Source organism: Lipotes vexillifer, unplaced genomic scaffold, assembly GCF_000442215.2.
Source record: "Lipotes vexillifer unplaced genomic scaffold, Lipotes_vexillifer_v1.1 scaffold151, whole genome shotgun sequence".
NCBI lineage: Eukaryota > Metazoa > Chordata > Mammalia > Artiodactyla > Lipotidae > Lipotes > Lipotes vexillifer.
The window spans coordinates 194,071-202,818 of record NW_006778186.1 but is presented as its reverse complement, the minus strand read 5'-3'; positions in this window follow the sequence as shown (position 1 = coordinate 202,818).

Sequence of the window (8,748 nt, the reverse complement as noted above, 5' to 3'; positions counted from 1 at the left end):
TGAAGCCTTCTGGTCCTGGACTTTTGTTGGTTGGAAGACTTTTAATCACAGTTTCAATTTCATTACCTGTGATTGGTCTTTTCATATTTTCTGTTTCTTCCTGGTTCAGTCTTAGAAGGTTATACCTTTGTAAGAATTTGTCCATTTCTTCCAGGTTGTCCATTTTATTGGCATAGAGTTTCTTGTAGTAGTCTCCTGGATGCTTTGTATTTCTGTGGTGTCTGTTGTAACTTGTCCTTTTTCGTTTCTAATTCTATTTTTTTTTTAAATATCTTTATTGGAGTATAATTGCTTTACAATGGTGTGTTAGTTTCTGCTTTATAACAAAGTGAATCAGTTATACATATACATATGTTCCCATATCCCTTCCCTCTTGCGTCTCCCCCCCTCCCACCCTCCCTAACCCACCCCTCTAGGTGGTCACAAACCACCGAGCTGATCTCCCTGTGCTATGCAGCTGCTTCCCACTAGCTATCTATTTTATGTTTGGTAGTGTATATATGTCCATGCCACTCTCACTTTGTCACAGCTTACCCTTCCCCCTCCCCATATCCTAAGTCCATTCTCTAGTAGGTCTGTATCTTTATTCCTGTCTAACCCCTAGGTTCCTCATGACCCTTTTTTTTTTCATAGATTCCATATATATGTGTTAGCATACGGTATTTGTTTTTCTCTTTCTGACTTACTTCACTCTGTATGACAGACTCTAGGTCCATCCACCTCCCTACAAGTAACTCAATCTCACTTCTTTTTAGGACTGAGTAATATTCCATTGTATATATGTGCCACATCTTCTTTATCCATTCATCTGTTGATGGACACTTAGGTTGCTTCCGTGTCCTGGCTACTGTAAATAGTGCTGAAAATTACCTTGCTGATTTTGATAGGGATTCCCTTAAAACTATAGATCAATTTGGGTAAATTAACATCTTTATTATTCTGAGTATTCCAGTCCATGAACTTCTTTGCTTTCTTCTATCAGCATTTTCTAATTTCAGCCTAAATGTTCTGTACTTATTAACACTTATCCCTAAGCATTTGAAATGATTATAAATGATATTGTTCTTTGTTGTTGTTGTTGTTGCGGTACGCGGGCCTCTCACTGTTGTGGCCTCTCCCATTGCGGAGCACAGGCTCTGGGCGCGCAGGCTCAGCAGCCATGGCTCACGGGCCCAGCCGCTCCGTGGCATGTGGGATCTTCCCAGACCGGAGCACGAACCTGTGTCCCCTGCATCGGCAGGCAGACTCTCAACCACTGCGCCACCAGGGAAGCCCTTACTTTGTAATTTTAATTAACTTTTTTGTCTCTGTAATTAAATTTGTTTTTCCTTGCGTTATGCGGGCCTCTCACTGTTGTGGCCTCTCCCATTGCGGAGCACAGGCTCTGGACGCGCAGGCTCAGCGGCCATGGCTCACAGGCCTAGGCGCTCCGTGACATGTGGGATCTCCCCGTACCAGGGCACGAACCTGTGTCCCCTGCATCGGCAGGCGGACTCTCAACCACTGTGCCACCAGGGAAGCCCTGTAGGTCTTCTTATGTTTGTTAATCAGCTGAATTTCTCTAACTGTATCCTGGATCCAGACTTATTGAATTTTTTTGTATGTGTTGCTGAAGGCATTGAGTAATTTTTCTAAAGTTAAATTTACTTTTTCAGTACAATTTAGTTTCCTTGTGTATCCTAACAATATGGGACTTAAATTCAAATTCCCAAATTATTTTCTGTTCTTGGAGATCATAATTTATATAAGCCTGGTTTTTATTCTATCCATGAACCTATAAATGTTTTGTTACACTATAAATAACTATGGTGGAAAGATTAATGTTTGATACAACATTCTTTGGTTGAAATTGACAGTCCTTTTCTTCCCATTAGAAGTGAAATTTCTCCATATACCACATACTCCCAGAGATTGAGGGGGTAACTAGAGGTCATTTTTCAGTAAACTCTGAATTTCATCTGCTTTGTGGACACAGTAATATCTCAGATATTATAGAATAAGTTGAGACATTGGCTTCCAGGTGCCATTATGTTACACTACCCATCTGTTTCCCCTCCTTCCTTCATAGGAGGCCATTGTGTTTTTCTGTTCAATTCTAACTGTTTGCATCACAGGAAAGATAATTTTTTTTTAAGCCTATGTTACTAGAATCACTAGAGGACAATAATAAAGGCCATACTCTCCAATAATGTTCTACCACTGTATAAGATTACCATTGTTTACCTACAGCCTCATTTCATAGTAAATATCCCATAATCCTTTCTGGCTGAGGGTACTAGCCTGGATGTACCATTGCTGGTGGGTATGGTTCTCCACTGGTGTCATTATTTCATTCCTCGGTTAATTTAGCAATGTATTCTCCTTAGGCTGGTCTCCAGGTTCAGCTTGTCTCCAGAAAATAACTCCCTCTAGTGTCCCTTTTTGGGTTATTAAGTATTTTGCCTTATTATGGCAAGCCTCTAGGAATATTTGTTCTGATACCCCCAAACTGCTGTCATACCTACAATACGTTTACCAAAGTAGAACCACCTATATTGTTGCCATTACACATTGATGAAACATGTACAATGTTGGAAAATGATCTGAACTCTGAAGTATTTTTTAACCTCACTGAAGTATAGTTGATTTATTACAGTGTTGTGTTAATTTCTTCTGTACAGCAAAGTGACTCAGTTATACACATATATCAGGGGTCTGCAACCCCCATTAGGAACCAGGCTGTACAGCAGGAGGTGAGCAAGTGAAGCTTCATATGTATTTACAGCCGCTCCCCATCACTCGCATTACTGCCTGAGCTCCACCTCCTGTCAGATCAGCAGCAGCACTGGGTTCTCATGGGAGCGCGGCCCCTACTGTGAACTGCACATGCAAGGAATCTAGGTTGCGTGTTCCTGATGAGAATCTAATACCTGATGATATGAGGTGGAGCTGAGGTGGTCCCATCACCCCCAGATGGGACCATCTAGTTGCAGGAAAACAAGCTCAGGGCTCACACTGATTCTGCATTATGGTGAGTTGTATAATTATTTCATTATATATTATAATGTAATAATAATAGAAATAAAGTGCACAATAAATGTAATGCACTTGAATCATCCCGAAACCATCCCCCCCCACGCCCCTCCCCATCCCTGGGAAAATTGGCTTCCACGAAACTGGTCCCTGGTGCTAAAAAGCTTGGGGACCACTGACATATTCTTTTTCATATTCTTTTCCATTATGGTTTGTCACAGGATATTGAATATAGTTTTCTGAACTGTGCAGTAGGACCTTGTTGTTTATCCATCCTCTATATAATAGTTTGCCTCTGCTACCTGCCCTCCTTCTTGGCAACCACCAGTCTGTTCTCTATGTCTGTGAGTCTGTTTTTGTTTCGTAGATATGTTGATTTGTATTGTATTTTGGATACCACATATAAGTGATGTAGTATGGTCTTTGTCTTTCTCTTTCTGACTTCACTTAGTATGATAATCTCTAGGTCCATCCATGTTGCTGCAAATGGCATTATTTTGTTCTTTTTCATGGCTGAGTAATATTCCATTGTATATATGTACTACATCTTCTTTATCTATTCATCTATTGATGGACGTTTAGGTTGTTTCCATGTCTTGGCTATTGTGGATAGTGCTGCAATGAAGAGAGAGGTGCATATATCTTTTCAAATTATAGTTTTGTCTAGACGTATCCCCAGGAGTGGGATTGCTGGGTCATATGGTGGCTCTGTTTTTAGTTTTTTGAGAAACCTCCATACTTTTTTCCATAGTGGTGGAACCAATTTACATTCTGACCAACAGTGTAAGAGGTGAACCCTGAAGTATTGAGTGTTCCATGAGACTGTCAATTGGTACATTAAACCTCCAAATATAGTTGAGTCTGGGAGTTGCATAATGTTTCCCACAGACTTTGTGCTAGAGGGGAACAATCTGTAATAGCAGGAATCAGATATCAGTGAACCAGAGTGCTGCTTTGACTCAGCTGGGAGAGAATCATAATCCTTGAAACACACAGTGGCCCATGTGGAAAGGACACTATCATTGTCCCCATGGGGAATAGAGCAGCCTGCTTATGTATACAGTGGGCTTCCTGTGGCCTTCTCCCTTAGTGTATTTTTTTTTCTTTCTTTTTGCTGCGTTGGGTCTTTGTTGCTCTGCACAGGCTTCCTTTAGTTGTGGCAATCGGGGGCTGCTCTTTGTTGTGTTGTGCGGGCTTCTCATTGTGGTGGCTTCTCTTGTTGCAGAGCATGGGCTCTAGGCACATGGGCTTCAGTAGTGGCAGCACGTGGGCTCAGTAGTTGTGGCACGTGGGCTCAGTAGTTGTGGCACGCGGGCTCAGTAGTTGTGGCACGTGGGCTCAGTAGTTGTGGCATGTGGGCTCAGTAGTTGTGGCGCATGGGCTCAGTAGTTGTGGTGCGTGAGCTCAGTAGTTGTGGCGTGTGGGCTTAGTTGCTCCGTGGCATGTGGGATCTTCCCAGACTAGAGATTGAACCTGTGTCCCCTGCATTGGCAGGCAGATTCTTAACCACTGCACTACCAGGGAAGCCCCCCTTAGGGTATTCTTAAATGCACTATTTACCTGTTATTAGTAAACTTCATTGTACAGTCCTTACGCCACTTGGATGTCTTTCAGTATTACCCATGGGATAGTTGATAACTTGGGCATTTGAATGATAGGATGATGCCCCATGGTGCTGGAGACAGTTTCAATCTAAATCCAGTAATGTGCCACTGCTTGTTTTACAATTGGGCTGTAACAAGTACAGGACAGTCTCCTGCCTCAGGTATGTATTATAAGTATCAGCGGTGATGTTTAAAATTTGATGTTTGATAACTGAGTAAACCAGTATTTTCCAGACGACCAAAGTATGATATTACAAAGTCATACATGATAAAAGATCCATTAAAAGTGCAAGATAGGCAAATGAATTTTAAAAGAGAGTGAGAAGTTCATTGATGTGGTTTCAGAATCTGCATTTCAACTAATTTTTCGGAAGCTACTACTTGGTTGTGCTGAGAATCAAAAAAGAATGTGCACAATTATCTGAAACTATTAAAGTACTCTTCTCTTTATCAATAACTAATCTGTTTGAGACCATTTTATTCTTAAATCTCAGCAGAAGTAATACACCGTAAGAGACTGAATGCATAATCAGGTGTGAGAGTTAAGCTGCCTTCTATTAAGCCAAAAATTAAAGATATTTGCAAATATATAAGGTAATGCCACCATTCTCAACTATTTTATTCTTGAAAATAGTTATTTTTCACCAAATATGTTGTTTACTTTTCTTATATTTAGTCTGTTCCTGTATTGTAATTTCAACCACAGAAATTCAGCACATGCCGTTGTTTATATTGTAAAAAATGTCATTAATAACTTCAGGGCTTTCTTTGTAGTTCAGGATTTTCAACTCTCATTCTTTATTCTATTTGGAAAGAATACTTAACATGAGATCTGCCCTCTTAACAAACTTTTAAGTGTACAATATGTTACTGTTGACAGTAGGTACAGTGTTGTGTAGCACATCTCTAGATCTTATTTATCTTATCTGAAACTTCATGCCTGTTGATTAACATTCCTCATTTTCCCTTTTTCTTAGCCCCTGGAAACCACCATTTCACTCTTTGATTCTATGAATTTTATTCATCTTTTTAGATATCTTATAAAATGGAATCATGCAGTAATTATATTTCTGTAATGGGCTTATTTCACTTAGCATAATGTCCTCAAGATTCATGCCTATTGTCACATATTGCAGAATTTCCTTTTTGAAAAAGTGGGATTGTATTCAGTTGTATGTGTATATCACAATTCTTGATTCATTCATCTGTTGACAGTTATTTAGGTTGCTTCCACATAATGGCTATTGTGACACTACAATAAACATGGAAATGCTAATATCTTTTTGAGATACTAATTATATTTTCCTTTGGATGTATAACCATTGGTGGGATTACTGGGTTATATGGTAGTTCTACTTTTAATTTTTTGAGTAGTCTTCATACTGTGATTCATAGTGGCTATACTCACTCACATTCCTCCCAACAGAGTACAAGTGTTCCTTTTTTTCCACCTTTTTCTAACACTTGTTATCTTCTGTTGTTTTATTTTTAATATAGCCATCCTGAAATATGTGAGGTGAGAGCTTATTGTGGTTTTGATGGGCATTTCCCTGATGATTAGCGCTGATGAGTGTCTTTTAATATACCCATTGGCCATTTGTCATCTTTGGGGAAATATCTATTCAAGTCATTAGCCCATTTTTTAATTGGGTTATTAGTATTTTTCACTGTTAAGTTGTAGGGGTTCTTTATATATTTTGGAAGTTAACCCCTTATCATATATATGGTTTGTAAACATTTTCTCCCGTACCTTAGGTTGTCTTTTACCAGTTGGTTGTATTCTGTACAGTAACTTTTTAGTTTGATGTAGTCTCATTTGGTAAGTTTGTAGTCCTGGCTGCCTGTGCTGTTGGTGTCACATTCATAAAATCAGTGCCAATATCAATGTCAAGACGTTTCCCCCTATTTGTTTCCTAGTAGTTTTACAGTTTCAGGCCTATGTTTAAGTCTTTAATCCATTTTGAGTTATTTTTGTGTATGGTAGAAGAGTACAGTTTCATTCTTTTGACTCTGGGAATTCAGTTTTTCTAACATCATTTGTTGAAGAGACTGTTATTTCCCTACTGTGTATTCTTGGCATCCTAGTTGAAGATTAGTTGACCATATAGGCATGATTTTATTTCTGGAAGCTCTATTCTGTTCCATCACTTGGTCTAGCTTTGTCCAGTACCATACTGTTTTGATAACTGTGGCTTTGTAATATAGTTTGAAGTCAGAAAGTGTGATGCTTCCAGCTTTGTTCTCCTTTCTCAAGATTGATTTGGCTATTTGTGTTTCCATATGAATTGTAGAATTCTATTTCTATAAAAAACGCCATTGGTATATTTGAATCTGTAGATAGCTTTGGGTAATAGAGACTTTTTAACAATAGTAGGACTTTCAGTTTATGAACATGGTAAGTCTTTCCGTTTGTTTATGTCTTGCATAGTATTTCATCAGTGTTTTGTAGTGCTCAGTATACAAGTCTTTCACCTCCTTAATTAGCTTTATTCCTAAGTATTCTTTTTGGTGGTATTATAAATAGAATTATTCTTATAACTTCCTTTTCATAAAGTTTGTAATTAGTGTACAGAAATGCAATTGACTTATGTATATTAACTTTGTATCTTGCAGGTTCATTTTATAGTATTAATCATTTTTTAATAGACTTAAGTGTTTTCTTTGTATAAGATCATATTTCTGCAAACAGAAACAGTTTACTGCAAACAGGGACAGTTTTACTTCTTTATTTCTGATTTTGATGGCTCTTTACTTCTTCTTGCCTAGTTGAACTAGCTAGGACTTACTGGACTATGTTGAATAAAATTGGTGAAAATGAGTATCCTTGACTTCTTATCTCAGAGGAAAAGCTATCATTTTTTCATTGTTCAGTACTGAGTGTTAGTCATGGGCTTTTCATATATGGTCTTTATTGTATTGAGGTAATTTACTTATATTTCTAATTTGAGTTTTTATCATTAAAAGTTGTTGAATTTTGTCACATGCCTTTTTTGCATCTATTAAATTCATGAGTTTTTATCCTTTATTCTGTTAATGTAGTGTATCACATTTACTAATTTGCATGTTCAATCTTGCATCCCAGGGCTAAATCCCATGTGATCATGGCATATGATCCTTTTAATGTGTTGTTAAATTTGGTTTGCTAGCCTTTTGTTGAGGATTTTTGAATCTATATTCATCAGTGATACTGGCTTGCTATTTCCTTTTCTTGTATCTTTTTGTTTTTAAACTGGCTTTGGTATCAGGGTAATGCAGGCCTCCTAAAGGAGTTCCCCTAAAGTTAAGGAGTTTCCCTCCTCTTCATTTTTTCAGAAGAATTTGAGAAGGATTTATGTCAGTTCTTCTTGAAATGTTTGACAGAATTCACCAATGAAGCCATGTGGTCCTGGGCTTTTCTCTGTTGGGAGATTTTTTTTATTACTGATGCACTGTCCACACTAGTTATAGGTCTGTTTAGACTCTTTCTTCATGATTATTCTTTGTAGGCTGTAGGTTTCTAGGAATCTATCCATTTCTTCTAGATTATCCAGTTTGTAGCATATAACTTGTTCACAGTATTCTCTTATCCTTATTTCTGTGGCATCAGTTGTAATATCTCTTATTTTTGATTTTGTCTTCTTTTTTTCTTAGTTTAGAAGGGTTTTCAATATTAAAAAATCAACTTAGTTTCATTAATTTTTCTATTTTCTACTTTATTTCTTTAATGTTTCTTTTATTTCCTTCTGCCAACTTTGTGCTTAGTTTTTCTAGTTCTGTGATGTGAAATTAAGTTGTTTGATATCGAAATTTTTTAATCAGTTTTTTTAAAAATTAATATCATCATCATCACCTACAATTTTGGAAGGAGCTTGGAGTGTTAATGTTAAATAAGTCTATATTTGATTTCTGGCCCTTGATATTTACTGTCGTGCCTCATTAGTCAAGATAGGTAAGTTGTCTGGGTTTTAATCACCTCCTTTGTTAAATAAAGATGATGATAATAGTTTCTTTACACCACTGTGGAGATTAAATGAGACAATGTATGTAAATGTGCATGGAACATAGTAGGTGGCTCAGTCTTTTTTAATGTAGATGTTAATCACAATGAACTTCCCTGTTAGTACAGTTTTTGATGCATCCTGTAAGTTTTGGA